The sequence below is a fragment of the Panthera leo genome, chromosome B1 (assembly GCF_018350215.1).
Source record: "Panthera leo isolate Ple1 chromosome B1, P.leo_Ple1_pat1.1, whole genome shotgun sequence".
Classification (NCBI taxonomy): Eukaryota; Metazoa; Chordata; class Mammalia; order Carnivora; family Felidae; genus Panthera; species Panthera leo.
Window position 1 is genome coordinate 202961136 of NC_056682.1, and position 19569 is coordinate 202980704.

Here is a 19569-nt window from a genome sequence, read left to right on the forward strand (position 1 = left end):
AGTAAAGCAGATTTCTTCATGAAAACAAACAACAGTCTTTTTTCCACTTATTATAAGGAACAGGCCCCCAACAACTGCCCTATGCCCAATATGACATGGTGTTTCAGAACAGTGTTTCTCATACACAGTTCCTTAATGGATGCAACAAAACACAGGCCACTAGCAGACAAAACAATTTGGTTCAGGAGAGAGGTCTAGTTCGATCTAATGATAAAACTTAGACCCTGGCCAGAAATCAGCAAGTCATGATTCCCCCCCCACCCCCAACCCAGCCAGATGCTTTTATAAGGGCCACAAGTTAAGATTAATATTTAAAGGTTGAAAAAAATGATATTAAACATAAATAATAACAGATGATAGACATGCAAATCAATTCAGATTTCAGCGTCCATAAAGAAGGTTTTATTGGAACAGTCATGCACATTCATTTGCATATTGCCTATGGCTGCTTCCTGCAACAACAGTAGAGCTCAACAGTTGCAACAGAGACCCTACAACTCTCAAAGCCTGAAATACCTATTATCTGGCCCTTTACAGAGAATTTGCCAACCACTGCTTTAAGGGAACAGATGACCCACACCACTTTTAACAATCTGCCATGAACGTTACTCCTCACAACTTAGCTTTTAAAAAATAACTGAAGATCGCTAACGCAACAACTATTTCTTGAGGACCTACTCTGTGCCAGGCATTGTGCTGGACTCAAAGACAGCAGTAGTGAGGCACAGCCCTTGCTCTCACAGGGAAGACCAGGACCAACAGTTATAATCAGCTGCCTACAGTGTCAGGACTGAGTATACACAAGGAAGGCAGCACAGCCTGGTGGTTAAGAGCATCGTCTGTGGAGTCAGGCAGCCTTGGTCTGAATCCCAGCTCCACCACCTAACTGTCTGACCTTGGCAATCATCTACACTCCCTTAGTGTTTTCATAGATAATCTCATGAGCACTGAACAGGATTGTTGTAAGGATTAAATGAGCTATTACATAAAAGCACAACGCCTGGCCTATAGCAGGTACTTAAAAAGACGAAAATTCTAGTTTATAAACTCAATTTTAGAAATTCTGTCTTGCTAATTGAAAGCACATCCCTGGTTTTCAACAATCATTTAAACAGAGAGAAGGACAAACCTCAGCAGAAAATCCAGAGGCACTTCACATGACACACACACCCAATGTGGAAGAAACACCACCTGCACAGAATGGTCATCTTGGGCCCACTCAACACTCACTGAATGGGGGACCACTGTTCTGGGGAGTACATCTGAATCACCTGGTCCAAGGTTGGAATTCAGCAGGTCTAGATGGGATTCCTGCATGTGTGTTTAAACCACAGCCATCAAACGTGGTGACAGAAAATCTAATCTTAAGAAACTTCCCATTTCTCCTTCACAGAATGATATTTCCCCTTTACCCACCGTGCCCAGCTCTCAAGGGTGACTTTAAACTCTACCTTCTTTATGTAGCCTTCCCTGAAGCTTCACGACCTTATGTTTTTAGCTATCATTGTCTTAAGAGTGTGACTTAATTTCCCAAAGACTTAAAGAGACTGAATCTTAAATCACTCATTCCACAAATATTTACTGGGCACCTACTGTGTGCCTGGTTACCATGCTCAGAGCACTGTGGGAAGCAAAACCAAGGTGTTGTAAGAGATAAAACTGGAGATATATATGGGAAGAGGCCAAGCCTTGAAAGCCCGGTCCAGGAGCTCTGGATTTACGGCCCAGGGAGAATTGATGAAAAGCTCTAAGAAAGGAAGTGTCATGGTCTAGTCTGTGACTCAGAACTCGTTCTAGCAAAAACACAAAGGGGCCAGCTTAAACAGCAAATAAATATGCTCTCTGCCTTCATAAAGTATGCTTGCTATGGGAAAAAAAAAAAAAAACATGACTAAATAAACAAATCATTAAAATTGAAGGACACAAGAAATGTCTGAGTTAGTAACAGGGGAAACCTACTTGAAAGAGGGAGGCAGGATAGGGAGAGTCTCTTTAAGGGACTTTTATGCAGGGGACTAAAAGAGAAGGAGTTGGCCATGCGGAGTGGTATAAAAGTGTTCACTCTAAGCAAAGAGATCAATGTGCGATTCCCTAAATGGGAAGAGCGGGCCTCCAGGAAAATCACTGTAAATGCAGGATAAATGAGCAAGCAGAATGACAGAAAGTGAGCTTGGAGATCATGTTAAGAAACTTGGATTATGTCGTTAAATATAAATGGGAAGTCACTGGGTTTTTGTTTGTAAGATGACTTATTTTATTCTGAGTACATAATCCAACTACATGAAATATAGGATATATATCCAAAGATATATAAACTTATCCCATGAAGAGTAATTCTCCCTCCCATGCCATCCCTCAGCCACAGTTCCCTGTCCCTAAAGGCAACCACTTTTATCAATCTTTGAAAGGTTGCAAGAAAGACAGACCATGATCTAATTTATATTACATGAATAAATCACCCTGGCTGAAATGTGGAAAATGGGTAGGAAGGATGCAGGGAAACCAGCCGGAGGCTGCTGTGCTGGTCCAAGGGAGATGTGACGGCTGCTGGGCCCCAGGTGGTGATAGCAGAGATGGGACGGGACTGGTTCAGAATGCATGATGGAAGCATAATTGACAAAACTGATGTGAGCAAAAGAGCATTAATAACTACAGCTATAGGAACTGTTTTTCACCCCCTTAAAATCTATAGGCCTAATATTTTAGACTTTAAAGCTTAAATATCTCAGAATTCAGGGAACATGTATGTAGATAATAGGTGAGAGAACGATAGGTAAGACCAGAAACACGGATTACTACAATGTAATGTTAACAAATCAATTAATAATGGACTCGTGTGTCAATATGAGTTAGATGATTCTATCTCAGAAATGGACTTTGCAAAAAACCAACATAAAACAGTACTGCTGTAATTGAGGAGCTGAAATGGCAGCTATTAAAAAGAAAAAGAAAGATACAAAACTGAAGTCTTTAATATCTGTAGCTGTCAACCACCAAATAAAGACTAAAGTCTAGTCAACTGAATTTCTGAGTATGAAATCAAACCTATGAGAAGTATTTCCTTCCAATCTGATAACTTAAAATGTACCAGAGAATTCTCATTAACTCATAGTATAAGGGGGGAAAAGCCATTAATGGATAAGATTTTTAAGTTAAGTATTCATTAAAAAGCACTTATGTGGTATATCTGCATAATGGAGTATGCAGACTGAAGATTATTCAGTCTTCAAAAGGAAAGACATCTTGCCACCTGCCACCAAATGGATGAACCTGGAGGACATTATGCTAAGTGAAGTCAGCCAGTCACAAAAGGACAAATACTGCATGATTCCACTTATACGAGGTATCTAGAGTAGATAAAATCATAGAGACAGAAAGAACAGAAGATGGGCTGAGGGCAAGGGCGAAGGTGGGGATATTGACTTATGGGCACAGAGTCCTAGTTCTACAAGATGAATGAGGTCTGGGATGGACGGTAGTGATGGCTGCACAACAACACGAATGTGTATACCAGGAACTGTACATTTACAAATGGTTAAGATGGTAAATTTTATGTTATATGTATTTCACCACAACTAAAAGAGGCCTTTTAAAGCACCATGAGATAATGTGTATATATTACTATCCATCTAATAAAGAGGAGGTATGAATATAACCATAAAATTAAAATATACAAAGGTTATCTATAGGGAAGAGAGGATAGGTGAAAATGAAGGGACAAAAAGAAGCTTCTTTGCCTATACCTTGTTTCATACGTTTGATTTTGAAAGACTTTTAATATTTTACGTCATTATAAAATAAAATTTTTAAAAAGCAATCCCTAAATATTGAAAGAAAAAAAAAACAAAACTATGCACCGAGTAGTAACAAAATCAGAGTAACTATTCTAAGCGACTTTTTTTTTTTTAAGTTTACTTATTTGTTGGGGGGAGGGGGAAAGGGCAGAGAGAGAGGAAGAGAGAGGATCCCAAGCAGGCTCCACATGGTCAGCGCAGAGCCCAATGTGGGGCTTGAACCCACGAACCCATGAGATCATGACCTGAGCTGAAACCAAAAGTCAAATGCTCACCCAACTGAGCCCCCCAGGCACCCCTTTAAGTGACTTTAAAACACAATAATTTGACTTCATATCCCTCACAGGGATGCAAAACAACTCAAATTTTATTAGTCGATAGCAGTTTTAGTATTCTTCTTCTGAGACTCAGATGTGTATGGTGTGGGATGAAACAGTGAGTAGTTCGAATCAAGCTGTTTCTCTTGGAAGAAAAAAAGATACAGGTGTAAGATCAAGAAGGTTAAGTAGGTCTCTGTACAGTGACCTGTGATCCGTGCACTGAAAAGACCTAAAAACAGTGACCCAACCCAATAGCACAGAACTACCCCAGGACACAGACTGTCATTACTAAACACTGTTTTTCATTAAGAGAAACCAAGGCCCCTTGAAAAAATGGATGATTCCAGGGCTTGGGAAAGAAATGTACAAGATGAGCCTGGTGGGGTGTGTCACACTAGAATGAAGATCAAAGACTTGAGAGTCCTGTTTAAAGGATTTAGGAGTCAGACTGAATAGATTCCTATTGGACAAAGATTAGACAATCTCAGCATCAATAAAGACAATGTCTACAATGGATCGAACCATATCAAATATCAAGTATCGGTGAGTGACACCGGTGACAATGACACAAGCATGCACAATTCACTGGCAACTTTTAGAGGATTCCAACTCATTTTGAGAACTAGTAAATAATGGAGAGGAATTAAGCATTCATCCTACTCTTCCCAAAAGAGCTAAAATTCAGGGTAACCAAATTACAGAGGAAACATTTCTCTTTATAGAAGCATTCCAGTTAATAAATGATGAAATTATAGGATTAAAATAACATTTTCCAAAGCCTAATAAAATAATGACTCCAGGCACTGAGCATCGAGGGTTGCTAACAAGACCACTAATCATAATCTGCCTACTATCCTACTGAGGTCTTTTTTGCCAAAAATAAATCCTGAATCTGATCACACCTTTTGATTTACCTACCGGTTTACAATCAATTCTGTGTAGTTAAACTACAATACAGAATAAAATCCAGACTGGATATAACTCCCCAGGACAAACCACTCACTGAGTGTCATCAAATAAATCACAAAAGAAGACAAAAGATGGAGGGGGAACCTATAAATTAAAACAAGTCACAATGTATAAATAGCATTTGGATCCTCATTAAAACTGTTATTAAAAAACTGTAAGACAAGAAAATTGTAACATTGGTTGGGTATGTGAAGGTGGATGAGAAATTATTCATGTTCTGTGATGGTGGTACTTACGTTTATCTTTTTAAAAACGATATGTAAATACACATACTGAAATATTTAAGTTAAAATGACACGAAATCTGGGTCTGGGGGGATACAGATAAAGACTGGCTAGGGGCACCCGGGTGGCTCAGTCAGTTAAGCGTCCAACTCTGGATCTCAGGTCATGACCTCATGGTTTGTGAGATGGAGCCCCGCCTGGCATTGGGCTCTGCACTGACAGCTCAGAGCCTGCTTGGGATTCTCCCTCCCTCACTCGTGCTCTCTCTAAAAAGACTGGGGTGCCTGGGTGGTTCAGTTGGTTAAGCATCCAACTCTTGATTTCGGCTCAGGTCATGATCTCACGGTTCAAGAGATCCTGCATCGGGTTCCATGCTGACAGTATGGAGCCTGCTTGGGATCCTCTCTCTCTCTCTCTGCCCCTCCCTCCCTCTCTCAAAAATAATAAACTTAAAAAAAAAATAAAAAGACTGGCTATTAACACCTGTTTAAGCTGGATAAGGGTAAGCAGAAGCAGGGAATTACTACACCATTCTCTCTACACGTGCATGAGAACAATTAAAGATGTAAAATAAATAAGTCAATTTATACTTTGAGTTTCATATAATAAAAACATCTTTCTTATCGTCAAACTGTTAAAAGTTGAGTCAACCAAGGTAAATTTTAACACTGGTTGGATATGTGTTTTTTTAACAATATTTTTTAAAGTATCTTTTAAGGCACTTCAGTATTTACTCTTCTGACAATACAGCCACTACTGGAAAGAACTAACTGGGAGCTATTATCTACAGAAACAGCCTTTACGGTAAAGTCTGCAACACAAAGCTGAACACCAAACATAACCTTATCAGTACCAGATAATGCCAAAGAGTTAAAGGAGAAAACGGCCGGCTGTACAAATTAACTTTCAGAGAGAAAACTATCCCACCTTTTGGAAACTGGGTAGAATTTACATTCAGGGCATGCAGTGAGCCTCTGTGGCTGAAATCTAAACGCACCGACGAGCAGTAAAAACAAACCATACCAGCTGTCCTGCTGCAAACCACACCAAAACTCGGAAAAGCAGTTCTGACTGCCAAAACCGTTCACTTCCTTTAAAAACACCTCTACGGGGGCACCTGGGCGGCTCAGTTAAGCATCAGACTCTCGGTCCCAAGCTCAAGTCACGATCTTACAGTCCACGAGTTCAAGCTCGGCATCCGGCTCCGCGCTGACAGTGCAGAGTCCGCTTGGGATTCTCTCTCTGTGTGCCCCTCCCCTGCTTGCTCTTTCTCTCTCAAAAATAAATAAATAAACTTAAAAAAAAAAAAAAAAAAAAAAGCCTTTACTCTTCTAGCTTTCCCCACAGTCAGACTGGAGGAATGTATTAAAATTTTGGATTTTAAAAAATAACATACGTTGCTAGCATGGGCCCATTAATTGAAGGCTGAATTTTACAATCTCACCCTGATACAATTCACGCTCCCGGCCAGATACGCCCTCCCCGCTCTGGTGCCTGAACTCTTACTCCTCCACACGCACTCGCTTTCACTGGAGGCCTCTATTGTGGTTTTGCAAAGGAGACAGAGTGGACCGAGCCTATTTCTAATCCCCACTAAGATTTCAATGCGTTTTTCACGCATATAAAAAAAAAATCTTTCCGTAATAACTTACGAGCAATACATGCAGCTATTACACGTGTTTTTATCCTTAGGAATTTAACAGTTGCCTTATGTCATTTAGGCATAAAATTATATGATCACACCACCAGCAGTTTCAGGTTAACCAAAATATTTACTTGAAGGTAGATGTGCAAGAGGTGAACACAAATCACCTACAAAACACCCTGAGCCGTAATTGCAAGGGTACCAACAAATGTTATTGTTAAAGGCAGAAGCCCTCTGAAACCTCCCCAGAACAAACGAAAACCAAGCACAGAGAGGGAGGAAGAGGACCGCCAGCCCCTCAGTAACTCCCATGTGCAGGCAGGTTGGGCTGGCACACCCCGTCGTCTGTGGAAACACCAGAGCCCACCGGCAGCACCGGATGCTCGCGACCGTGCCCAAGCCCCGAGCCGTGGGCGCTGCAGGCCACAGATGGGGCCGTCGCGAGCACCCGCCGACCCAGCGCCGGGTCCCGCGCCTCCTCTTCCTCGCTGACCCCCGACGCCCACCAACCAGCCCGCGGCGAGCTCCCGGGGCGCTCCCACGGAGAAGTCCGAGTGGCCAGGGATGTGCAGAGCGCCGTCCCCTCCGCACCCGGTCACCGCTGACGACCGCACCGCGGGGACCCCTCCCAGCGCGCCCCGGCGCCCGACTGGAGACCCGCCAGCGCCCCGCCCGGCGCAGCCCCCCACGCTCCGCGGAGGCCCCCGCGGGCCGCCCGCCTCCACCCGGCCTCCCGCGCCGCTCGGCCGCCGCCGCCGCCGCCGCAGGCCCCGCGGCCCGGCCTGCAGCTCCCGGGCCGCTCCGCCGCGCTCTGGGCCCCGCCGCCGCCCCTGCGAGCGGGCCTCACCTCAGGGGCGAATCGCAGGCAGCGCACCGGCTCCCAGGTCCGAGGGCGGCCGCCGCTCGTCGGCTCCGGCTCGGGCTGGGGCTCGGGCTGGGGCTCGGGCTGGGGCTCGGGCTCCGCCCCCTATCCGCCGCGCTCACCCCAGCCCGCAGCTCCGGCCGGCCCGGCCTCTCCGCCCCCTCAGCCCCTGGCGCTGCCCCCGCCGCCGGAGCTGGGTGCGGCCTGCGGCACCGCAGCCCAACAACGCGCTACCCCATAGGCCCATCCCGCGCCGCACCGCCCAGCAAATCCTCCTGCGATTGGCTGACCGTGAGGCGGGCCTTGCGGAGGGGGCGGGGCTCGCGCTGGAGGGGGAGGGTAAGGGCGGAGGCCCCGCCTGCGGCCGCCGCGGATCCCAGAGGCCCTACCGGCTGCGGCCCAGCCCGCCCCTTACGCGCGGGGGAGGGTCCCAGCTACCTGCCGGCTGGGCAGGTGCGTGGGCACCGGGGGTCGCGGCCTCACAGGCCTTGTCACGGACGCAGGTGGTCCGGCTCTGCCAGCGGCGCCTGCTCTCCCGGACCCGCTTGTGCACTCGCGCATTGTCGCGGCCCAGACCCTGGTGAAAGACTCGTGCGGGCCAGGTGCCCAGGGATGCTCAGCAGGCGTCCCAAACCGTCCGGTTCCCGGCCTGGGTGGGCGTCCGCTCCCTGCCCACCTCGCGGACTCCTCCAGCGCACGGACCCTTGGACCCGGCCCCCGTGAGCCTGGCCCTGTGCTTGTTTCTGTCCAGAAGCCCCGCAGAGCAGCGGGCGGGACCAGAGGCCGAGTTTGAGGCTGGCAGCCTGGGTGGAGTCAGGACAAGGGGGTCTGTGGATGGTGATAAGGCACCACACACAGGGTGGCCACCTGGTGCCCAGGGCCTACCCTGCTGATGCTTGATGAACGAGCACCGTTCTCCGCAGAGCCAGTAGAATGAGTCTAGGCGGGGGCATTGGCAAGACCAGGACACCTGCCAGTGACCTGGAGGCTAGCCTAGAGACCAGACCAGCACCTCTTAACCTCTCCCTCCTGTTGTCTCATCTGAATACCCCCAAAAGGCCCAGGAGACAGGGAGGCAGAATTTCTTGTTCCCTTTATACCATAGGAAGCTGAGGCCCAGCACTGGGCAGGGGAAGAACAGCGTGGAACCCAAACCTCCCTCCTCAGCAGGAACCTCTTTGGCTTTGCCCCCAGAAGACTCAGGGATATTGTGTATGAGTAATAGTCCGTGATCTCTGATCTTGGGGCACTTCCAGACAAGACTCCATAATTATGTCAGTCATTTTTTTTTTAATGTTTATATATATTTTTAAGTGTATTTACTTTTATTTAAGAGGGAGCGGGTGGGGGAGGGGCAGAGAGAGAATCCCAAGCAGGCTCTGCCCTGTCAGCACAGAGCCTGATGCAGGGCTCGAACCCACCAACTGTGAGATCACGACTTAAGCTGAAACCAAGAGCCAGAGGCTTAACTGACTGAGCCACCCAGGCGCCCTGTTTATTTATTCTTGAGAGAGAGACACACAGAGCATGAGCGGGGAAGGGGCAGAGAGAGAGGGAGACACAGAATACGAAGCAGGCTCCAGGCTCCGAGCTGTCAGCACAGAGCCTGACACAGGACTCGAACTCACAAATTGTGACATCGTGACCCGAGCCAAAGTCGGATGCTTAACCGACTGAGCCACCCAGGCACCCCAGTCACTTCTTTTTAAAGAGATTGATTGAGGGGTGCCTGGGTGGCTCAGTCAGTTAAGCCGTCCGACTTCAGCTCAGGTCATAATCTCACGGTTCATGAGTTCCAGCCCCGCATCAGGCTCTGTGCTGACAGCTCAGAGCCTGGAGCCTACTTCAGATTCTGTGTCTCCCTCTCTCTCTGCTCCTCCCTGCTCCTGCTCACTCTCTCTCTCTCTCTCAAAAACAAATAAACATTTAAAAATTTTAAAAAAATTGGGGCGCCTGGTGGCTCAGTCGGTTGAGCGACTGACTTCGGCTCGGGTCATGATCTCATGGTTTGTGGGTTTGAGCCTCGCATCAGCCTCTGTGCTGACAGCTTGGAGCCTGGAGCCTGCTTCGGTTCTGTGTCTCCCTCTGTCTCTCTGCCCCTCCCCTGCTCATGTTCTGTCTCTCTGTGTCTCAGAAATAAATAAACATTAAAAAAAATTTTAATAAAAAAATAGAGATTGATTGATTTTTGAGAGCACGCTCGTGCACATGTACGGGGCAAGGGGAAGGCAGAGAGAGAATCATGCAGGCTCCATTCCCAATGCAGAGCTCTAGGGCAGAATGGGGCGATCTCACTACAGAGAGATCATGACCTGAGCTGAAATCAAGAGTCAAACAGTTAACCACCCAGAACCACCCAGGCACCTCTGTATCAGTCACTTGTTTCCCTTGCACCCAGGAACAAGGCCTGGCGCATAGAGAGCTTTCTAAAAGAAGGGGGGGGGGGATAGAAGATAATTGAGAATCAATCATTAATGATTGAGAATCAATCATTAAGTAGAGTCATAGAAGACAAAAAAGACCCAGATCAAGCTTCGAAAGGTGGAAAATACATCAAATATGAAAAATACACTGAATGGGATTAACAGCAGATTATACACAGCAAAGGAAAAAGTGAACTGGAAGACGGGGAGAAAGTAAATGAAACACAGAAATGAGCCTGAAAAGAATGAACCCCACATCAGTGAGCTGCGGGACAATTTCAAGAAGCCTAATAAATGTGTAATTGGAGTCCCTGAAAATGTGGGTGGGGGGGTGGGAAGAAAACAAGTACTATTTGAAGATACAATGGCTGAAATTTCTTTTCAAATTTGATAAAACAACTACAAACCCGCGGATACCAGCAACTCAGAAAGTAACTTCTGGCTTGCTACTGGGCTCTGGTAGAAATGGAATGTTTCTATGGGACATCAAAAGTGAGGCCAGCATCGCCCATCAGTTGGTCCCATCAGACTAACAAGACATAAAGTCAGGTGATACATCATAATCTAAGTGGCAGATCCAGGATTGGATGGATTCATGTGGATACAGAGGTCCAGATCCTACGTCACCTGCCCCTGTAGCACCAATATCTATCAGCTCACACCAGTCGTCTCAGGGGGATTCCCTGTGACACAGTGCCAGAGGAGCAAAAAGCATGTGCTTGGTTCATAGGGAAGTTGGCTGGTATGGGCTGAAAATGGCCTACTGCCACACTATATCCCCATTCAGCAACTGCTCTGAAACAGTGGTGAGGGGCACTCATGCCACTAGGCAAAGCTTCAGGCAGTGAACTTGGCTGTTTACTTTGTGTGGCAGGAGATGTTGCCGGGATTCATGGACAGTGGCACATGGCTTATTTGGTTGGTCGGGAGCCTGAAAGGCGCAATCTCAAAATTTTGGGAACACAGAGGTCTGACGACAAGGCATGTCAATGGGCCTGTGGGAGTAAGCACAAAGAATGAAGATCTCTGTACTTCATGTTAATGTGCACCAGTGAGCATCCACCACAGAGGCTGAAAACAACCAAGCAGATAGAATGGACTGGCCAATGAGCGTCAGCCAGACTCCGTCCTCTGCCCCCATATTGCTGGCACAGTGGTCTCCTGAATGAAGCAATCATGGTACCAGGGTGGAGGCTATGCATGAGTCTAACAACATGGACTCCTGTAACCAAGGCTGACCCACCAACTGCCACTGCCACATGTAACCTGTCGGCCTCAGAGACCAGGGCTGAGCTCCCTGAAGGAGCCAACCAGCTATTTGTTGGCAAGTTGATTACACTGGATCCTTTCTATTCTAGAAAAAGCAATAATTCATGGATCCGGATGTGGGTTTGCCTTTTCTGCCTGCAATACTTTCTGCCAACACCACTATCAAGCTCACAAAGTGTCTACTTTGCTGACATGGAATCCCTCATAACTGCCTAGTTACCAAAGGACCTGCTTTATGGTAAAGGAGGTATGGCAATGGGCACATGACCAGGAGCCCACCATTCCTACCAAATATCCACCATCTAGAAGTTGCTGGCATACTACAGTGATGGACTCGCCTCATGGAGATTCAGATGAGGCTCCAACTTGGAGAGGACACCTGGGAGGTGGGGTGCTAGCCTCCAGGAAGCAGTATGCACTTTATATCAATAACCACTTTATGAAGCTCCATCCCTCATGGGCACAATATCCAGTGACCTATTACAGGAATTGGTGCTTCCTGTTCTGCAACACTAAGTGCTGTGAGCTTGGCCATCCTAGATGTCACCAAAGAGGACACTTCTACCAGGGAGCATAGTAATGTTGAAACTATGGCTACCACCTGATCACGTGCGACAATTTGTGCCAGTGGATCAGTGGGCAAAGGAGGGAGTAACCATATTGGTAAGGATACCTGACCTGCAGTATTAGGAATGTGTAGAGCCACCTGCCACGTGATGAGGGCAGGCAGGAATGGGTGTAGCACTCAGGCAACCGGAACAGGCATTCAGAGGAATGGGGCATCTCTTGGTACTCCCCCACCCAGCAACTGTAAACAGGCAAGCCTGGCAACATGTCCTGGTAAGGGCAGGCCCCCAGGAGCTCAGACCCTCAGGCACGAGCCATCTAGGAGAGCCAAAGTGTCAGCCGTGAAGAAATCTAAAATGGGTGGTAGAAAAGGGAGACGGTGAGTATCATTTGTGGCCTGGGAGGGCAACTGCACCAGTGAGGGCTACAGCTCATCTCTCTACCCACCTCTCAGAAGTTCCCCCAGATACTCTGACCCACTAGAACACTGGAGAATCTATGTCTGAATGGACTGACCTTAATGTGAGAAGCAAGTAGATATGAGTAGCTCACCGGGTGGACTCAGTCGTCGCTGTCAGTGCCTACCCAGATTACCTTTCTGGCTTGGTGTCGGAAGCGGGCCCTGCCCGGGTGCTGTTAGCTGCTAATGACCCCAGAGCCCTGCCTCCAGTGTCGCCCTGCCCAGGACATTATCTCCCTACTTGAAGAGCCTAGAGCCAATAACTGGCTGATCCAGGGGCACCTCAAAGCAGGATCAACAGTGGGACAATCCACACTCCAGAGCTCTCCGTGGGATCAGGCTGAAGCTAGACTCCAGCTGGGACTTCCATCCTTTCTTTATTCCTTTTCCCTATCCTGGTTCCCCCATTCAGCTTATCCTGAGAGCATTCCCTCTATAAATCACTTGCGCAGGAGCCCCATTTCAGGTTTTGCTCCTAAAGAATTGAATCTAAGAGAATTGCATATTAAAAATACTGTCTACAACCCAACACCAAAAAAGCAAGCAACCCAATTAAGAAATGGGCAGGGGCACCTGGGTGGCTCAGTCGGTTGAGCAACTGACTTCAGCTCAGGTCATGATTTCACGGTTTGTGGGTTCGAGCTCCGAGTTGGGCTCTGTGCTGACAGCTCAGAGCCTGGAGCCTGCTTCAGATTCTGTGTCTCCCTCTCTCTCTGCCCCTCCCCTTCTCATGCTCTGTCTTTCTCTCTCTCCAAAATAAATAAACATTAAAAAAAAAAAAAGAAATGGGCAAAGGACTTGAACATTTTTCCAAAGACATACAGATGGCCAATAAGCACATTTGCCCAACATCGCTAATCATTGGGAAACTGCAAATCAAAATCACCACAAGATACCACCTAACACCCATTCGGAATTGCTATAATAAAAAAAGAAAAGAGTAAGTGTTTAGAAAGAATGTGGAGAAATTATGCTGGTGAAAATGTGCAATGGTGCAGCCACTGTGGAAAACAGTAAGGTGGTTCCTCAAAAAGGCAAGCAGAGAATTGCCATATAACCCAGCAATCACACTTTAGGGTACATACTCCAAAGAATGAAAACAGAGACTCTGACAGATATTTGTATGTCCATGTTCATAGCAGCATTATTAACAATAACCAAAAGGTGGAAGCAACTCAAGTGGCCAGTGTAAGATGAATGGATAAACAATGTGGTCCATCCGTACAATGGAATATTATTCAGCCTTAAAAAGGAAGGAAATCCTGGCACCTGTTACAACATAGATGAATACTGAAGACACTACGCTGAGTGGGATAAGCCAGACGCAGAACAACAAACTGTTACATGATTCCACTTACACGAGGCTCCCAGAGTAGTGAAATCCATCCTTGTAAACGCCAGGCTAATCTCTGTATCATTCCCATCAGTCTATGTGCTGCCAAAACAAGCAGCGGAAGTACTAGCCTTGCAGGGCTCGAATCTTCAACCCGGGTGTTATTAGCATCACACTCAAACCAAGTGAGCTAACCGGCCAGCTGTGTGTCAGAGTCTCTCAGGGGGAGAGAGCAGACGGTCAGAGCCAGGGGCTGGGGGAGGGAGAATGCTGAGCTGTTTAATGGGGACAGAGTCTCCCTTTCACAGGATGAAAAGAGTTGTCAGGATAGATGGTGGAGATGATTCACAATAATGTGAATGTACTTAATGCCACAGAACTGTACTGTTAAAATGGTAAGTCTTGTATTACACATATTTTATCATAATAAAAAAAAAGTTTTTTTTTTAAATCTCTTATTTTGTGTTATCAAATTCAATGTATTTTTTTTTTAACGTTTATTTATTTTTGAGACAGAGAAAGAGACAGAGTATGAATGGGGGAGGGGCAGAGAGAGAGGGAGACACAGAATCGGAAGCAGGCTCCAGGCTCTGGGCCATCAGCCCAGAGCCCGACGCGGGGCTCGAACTCACGGACCGTGAGATCGTGACCTGAGCTGAAGTCTGACGCTTAACCGACTGAGCCACCCAGGCGCCCCCCCAAAAAAAAGTTTTTATACTATTAAAACGCACCTTCCTGGGGCGCTTGGGTGGCTCAGTTGGTTAAACGTCCGACTTCAGCTCAGATCATGCTCTCACGGTTCTTGAGTTCAAGCCCCGCGTCGGGCTCTGTGCGGGTAGCTCAGAGCCTGGAGCCTGCTTCAGATCTGTCTCCCTCTTTTTGCCCCTCCCCCACTAGTGCATGCACGCCCTCTCTCAAAAATAAAAAAATAAACATTAAAAACATTTTTTAAATACACCTTCCTTTTCCAAGGGGGGCGGGGGGAAGAAATACTGCCTTGGATGGAAGTCGTTTTCTTTTTTCCTTTTTTTTTTTTTTGGATGGGAGTTTAAAAAAATTAGACAACAAACAATTAGACAATTAAACAACAGAATTAGATACATACAACAATGATATCAAGTAATTAAGGAGATCGATGGAGCTAAAGTCACCTAAAGTCCTTGTGCTGGAAGTAAAAGTATTACTCCAGGACTCAAGTAAGAATAGAAATAGACTGTATAACTTTCAAACTAGAAGAGGGGTGTGGAATGACTGGAAAAAAAAAAAAAAGTTGCTCAATCCAAGAGAGAGAAAGGAGAAAAAACCCTGCATGGGTGCCTGGGTGGCTCACCTGACTCTTAATTTCAGTTCAGGTAACAATCTCACAATTCATGAGTTCAAGCCCCGAGTCGGGCTCTGTGCTGACAGCTGGGAATCTGCTTGGGATTTTCTCTCTCCCCCTCTCTCTCTGCCCCTCCTCTGTTCACACGCACACTCTCTCTCAAAATAAATAAGTAAACTTAAAAAAAAAAAAAAAAAACAAACCCATAAACACAGATGGGACAATACAAGTGGTAGATTTAATTAAATTAGATACAAATGAACAAAATGCTCCAGTTAAAAGAAGAGGTATGTCCTATATGCTAGAAACTAAATGAAATTAAAAACATATACAATTTGCAATAGACTAAAAGAAATATAAAGTATCTATGAACCGAATCTAATAAAACTTGAGCAGGGCACCTGGGTGGCTCAGTCGGTTAAGCGTCCAACTTCGGCTCAGGTCATGATCTCACAGTCCGTGAGTTCGAGCCCCGCATCGGGCTCTGTGCTGACAGCTCAGAGCCTGGAGCCTGCTTCAGATTCTGTGTCTCCCTCTCTCTGACCCTCCCCCATTCATGCTCTGTCTCTCTCTGTCTCAAAAATAAGTAAAAACATTAAAAAAAAAAACTTGAGCAAGATCATAATGGACAAAATGATGAAATCCTATTGGCAAACCTTAAAGAAGGCTCAAATTAATAGGGAGGTAGATAGACCATGTTGATGAGTCAGAAGACTCAATGTTGTAAAGATGTCAATTTTCTCCAAGCTGATTTACAGCTATAATGAATTCCCAATCAAAAGATCGGCAGAGGGATGCCTGGGTGGCTCAGTCGGTTAAGCATCCAACTCTGGTTTCAGCTCTGATCATGATCTCACAGTTTGTGGGATCAAGCCCCATGTCGGGCTCTGTGTTGATAGTGTGGAGCCTGCTTGGGCTTCTCTCTCTCCCTCTCTCTCTCTCTGCCCCTCCCCTGCTTGTGCATGTGCTCTCTCCCTCTCTCTCTCTTTCTCTCAAAATAAGCTTTAAAAGATCAGCTGAGTTATTAGTGACATTGACGAGCTGATTTTAAAACTTAAGTGAAAAAGAAAGTGGGAGAAAAAATTCACATGGAAGTAGAAAGAGCCATAATAGCCAAGACACTCTCAAGGAAGAAAATAAGGTGAGGACTTACTTAGCAGAGAGAAAGACATAATCTAGTGACAGTAACTAAGATAGCTGCTACTGGCATAGGAATAGACTGACAAATGGAACAGAACAGAGTCCAACAACCGACCTACATATATATGGACATGTCACAGGTGGCGTTGCAGATGGTGGGGGGAGAGCAGATTATAAATAAATGGTACAGGAAGAAGTGGGTAAACTTATGGGGAAAAAAATAGAAGTGAACCCTTACCTTTCACCATAAGCAAAAGAACAATTATAAAGTTGGAGACGATATTTGCAATACACATTACTGACAATATCAAGGCTACGTAAAGAATGTGTATAGGTTAACAAGAAATAGGAACAACACATAGAAAAATGTGCAAAATATTTAAATAGACACTTCACAGGAGACAAATCACAATGGTTAATAAACACATGAAAATATGCTCAAGCCCACTAATAATCAGCTAAATGCAAATTAAAGCCATGATTATACACCCACCAGATTGACAAAAAATAAAATCTGACAATACCAAGTGTCAGCAATGATGTGGAACCAAGGGAACTATCTTTTTTACTGCTGGTGGGAGTGTAAACTGGAAAAATAAAATTCCTGGAAGACAGTAAAAGGTTCTGATGCCCTAGAACCCAGCAGTCAGCCTCCTGGGTGCATAACCCTAGAGAAACTCATGAAACATGGATAAAATTGTTGCTAGCAGCATTGTCTGGGACTGCCCCAAACTGGAAGCAAACCAAATGTCCGTCAACGATAAAATGGACCGTGAACTGATACACTTATATAATGGAATGGTTTTCAGCAATGAACGGGAACTACAGCTGCGCCCAGCAACATGGACAAATCTCAAAGACATGACAAGCAAAAGAAGCCAGATGTCAAAGCTTCATCTGTAGGATTCCATTCACATAAAATACAAAAACAGGAAACCGCTGCAGTGGATGTGCAATTGAGTGGTGAAGGCTTTATAGCAAAACAAGAACATGAGCCTCACCAAAGCCAGGGCAGGGGTTGCCGACGAGACCGGGAGAGTGGTGCTGTGATGGGGAGGGCACATGGGTGCCAGAGAGGCTCTCTTGATGGGATCGTAAAAATGTTCACTTCATAGCAATTTGTTAGGCTGCACATTTGCATTTTGCTCATTTTTCTGAATGTGTGTTTTACTCTATGGGGAAAGAAAGAAAAAAAGGAGCATGCTTCAGCTCTGGGTAGCTCAGAGCATGGCCAGAGCTGAAGCCAGAGGGTGATGCAGGAAGAGCTGTTGGGCAGCCTCTAAGGATTCATGAGGAGCAAAGGAAGGTCTGAAGGAGGCAGACGTGTCTGGGGTCAGCTGTGTGTCGACTCTCCCTCTCGTGGGAGCATGCCAGAAGGGAGCTTAATGAGGGCTGGCCATTACCCACCATCTTTGAGGGTCACTGCCCCCCCTGGACAGGAGCCCTCCCCGAGGTCCCCCCATCAGGCCATCTTTTCCAGGGGGTGGGATAGGGCATGCAGGCACAGTCACAGCAGACTGGATATGGCAAGCTTCCCAGTGAGGGGCTCCGTGCCACGGGGTCATGGCCAGAGACAGAGGCCCTCCCCTCACTGCCCTCTAGACACACAGACTTGGTTTAAGTGCCAGCTCTGCCCCGTGTTCCCTGTGTGTCCTTCATGTCCTCCAGGCCTCCCTTCTCCCTTGGCCCTAAGCCGCTGACTCTTCTTCCCTGGTGCCCTGTCAGGGCGGCCCATCGCTACAGGGGTGCGGAGAGGTGGGGGGGTGGGGGGGGAGGGGTGCCTCCTTGGGCCAGCAGGGGGCGTCCTTGAAATGCGCCCCAGAGTTGGGGCAGGGACTTGCAGCACGTCTGGACTTGCTCTGTGAGGTCTCTTCTGGTTCTAAAAGCATCTCTTTTTACCATGAAAGTCTATTAACAGAAGGTAGAGAAGCTCCCCATACTCTTTCTGATCAACTATAAGAAAAGTAAACCCACGTTCAGTCCTCTGCTTGGAGAACTTCACAAAGGGTCTGGGCCTTTCACAGGACCAGGAGTTGGACCCATCCCTGAACCCACCATGATGCTGGACAAGGCAATGAAGCCTCCCTGAGCCTCAGTTTCCCTATCTGTAAGATGAAGAAGCAGGCTAGCCCCTGGGGCAGGTCCCAGGCCTTCTATTTATTCCCCCGAGACTGGGCCCAGAGGGCAAAGCAGAGGGAAGCAGGCCAGTTTGCTCGCCCCAGGGCTGTGGCCCCCTCGGCTTGGTCAGGGCATACCTAAGGACTGTGCAGACACTCAGAAGCCCCCAGGAGTGACGGGGAGGTAGCCAGGGGCTGGGGGCTGGGGGCTGGGCTCAGAGCAGCAAAGGATAGGTCACATGGTAACAAGTGGCAGAGCTGGGACTTGAATCTAGGCTTCTCTGACCCTCCGTTTTCTCACCTATCAAATGGGAACATAGCAGCTTCTTCTCCATCCAAACTATGTCAAGTATCCATGGGGCTCAGTGCCTGGAACCCAGGAAGTACTTGGTGAGTGGTAACCACCTTCCAACACTATAGGAGGAATAGAACATTCACGGCAGGTCTCAGGAGGGAGTGGATCCCTCTGGCTCCTCCTTTATGCTGGAGACCATGCCTGCGACCCCATCGGCCACCCAAAACACACACTCTTACCACTGAGGCCAGGGCCCCTGGGGCAGTTCAGGGAGGCAGGAGCCTGTCCTGCGCAGGCATAGGGCCCAGAAGGAGAGGTAAAGCCAGTCCAGGCCCTGGGGTGGGTCTTGGGCAGCAAGGCCTCATCCATCCAAGTAGGCAGAGGACCTATCACCTGGCTCTGGGCCCCAGAACCTCCAGACTTTCCAGCTCAGGGGTCTTCGAACACATTTTAGTCCCATGTTAGCCAGAAGTGCTAAGGCATCCCACATCCAGCAGCACATCACCAGCAAGCAGACTCCCAGGCACGGACTGGAAACCATTCTTCTGGTCCAAGCCCCCCGCTGAACAGTTTTTACAGGAAGGAAAGCCGCAGCCACAGTGGGGTGGAGTGCCTCAATGGGCTCCCCACACAAGGGCTGAGAGGGGCAAGAACTGTAGCTGCAGGGAGGAGGGGCTGCTCGTTCCCAGGGCTGGGGTAGGGCATCAAAAGCGCCCCGTGCGCCACACTGGACCGTGCCTGTGCTGACCCCTCCCCTGGCAGGCTTTAGAGGAAACATCTACACAGACGGTGCTGGACACTTGCTTCCTAGAAGGGACCTCTCAGTACCC

At 47.2% G+C, this 19569-nt stretch overlaps 1 protein-coding gene across 1 annotated transcript in view; it reads right to left on the minus strand.

Moving 5' to 3' along the window:
* Nucleotides 1–7995, minus strand: part of ADD1 (adducin 1) — an 87456-nt gene extending 79461 nt beyond the window's left edge. Inside the window, exon 1 of the mRNA XM_042937038.1 lies at nucleotides 7800–7995. The gene's annotated coding sequence lies outside the window, so the exon portion shown is untranslated. The remainder of the gene's footprint in view (nucleotides 1–7799) is intronic.
* Nucleotides 7996–19569: the final 11574 nt, after the last annotated feature.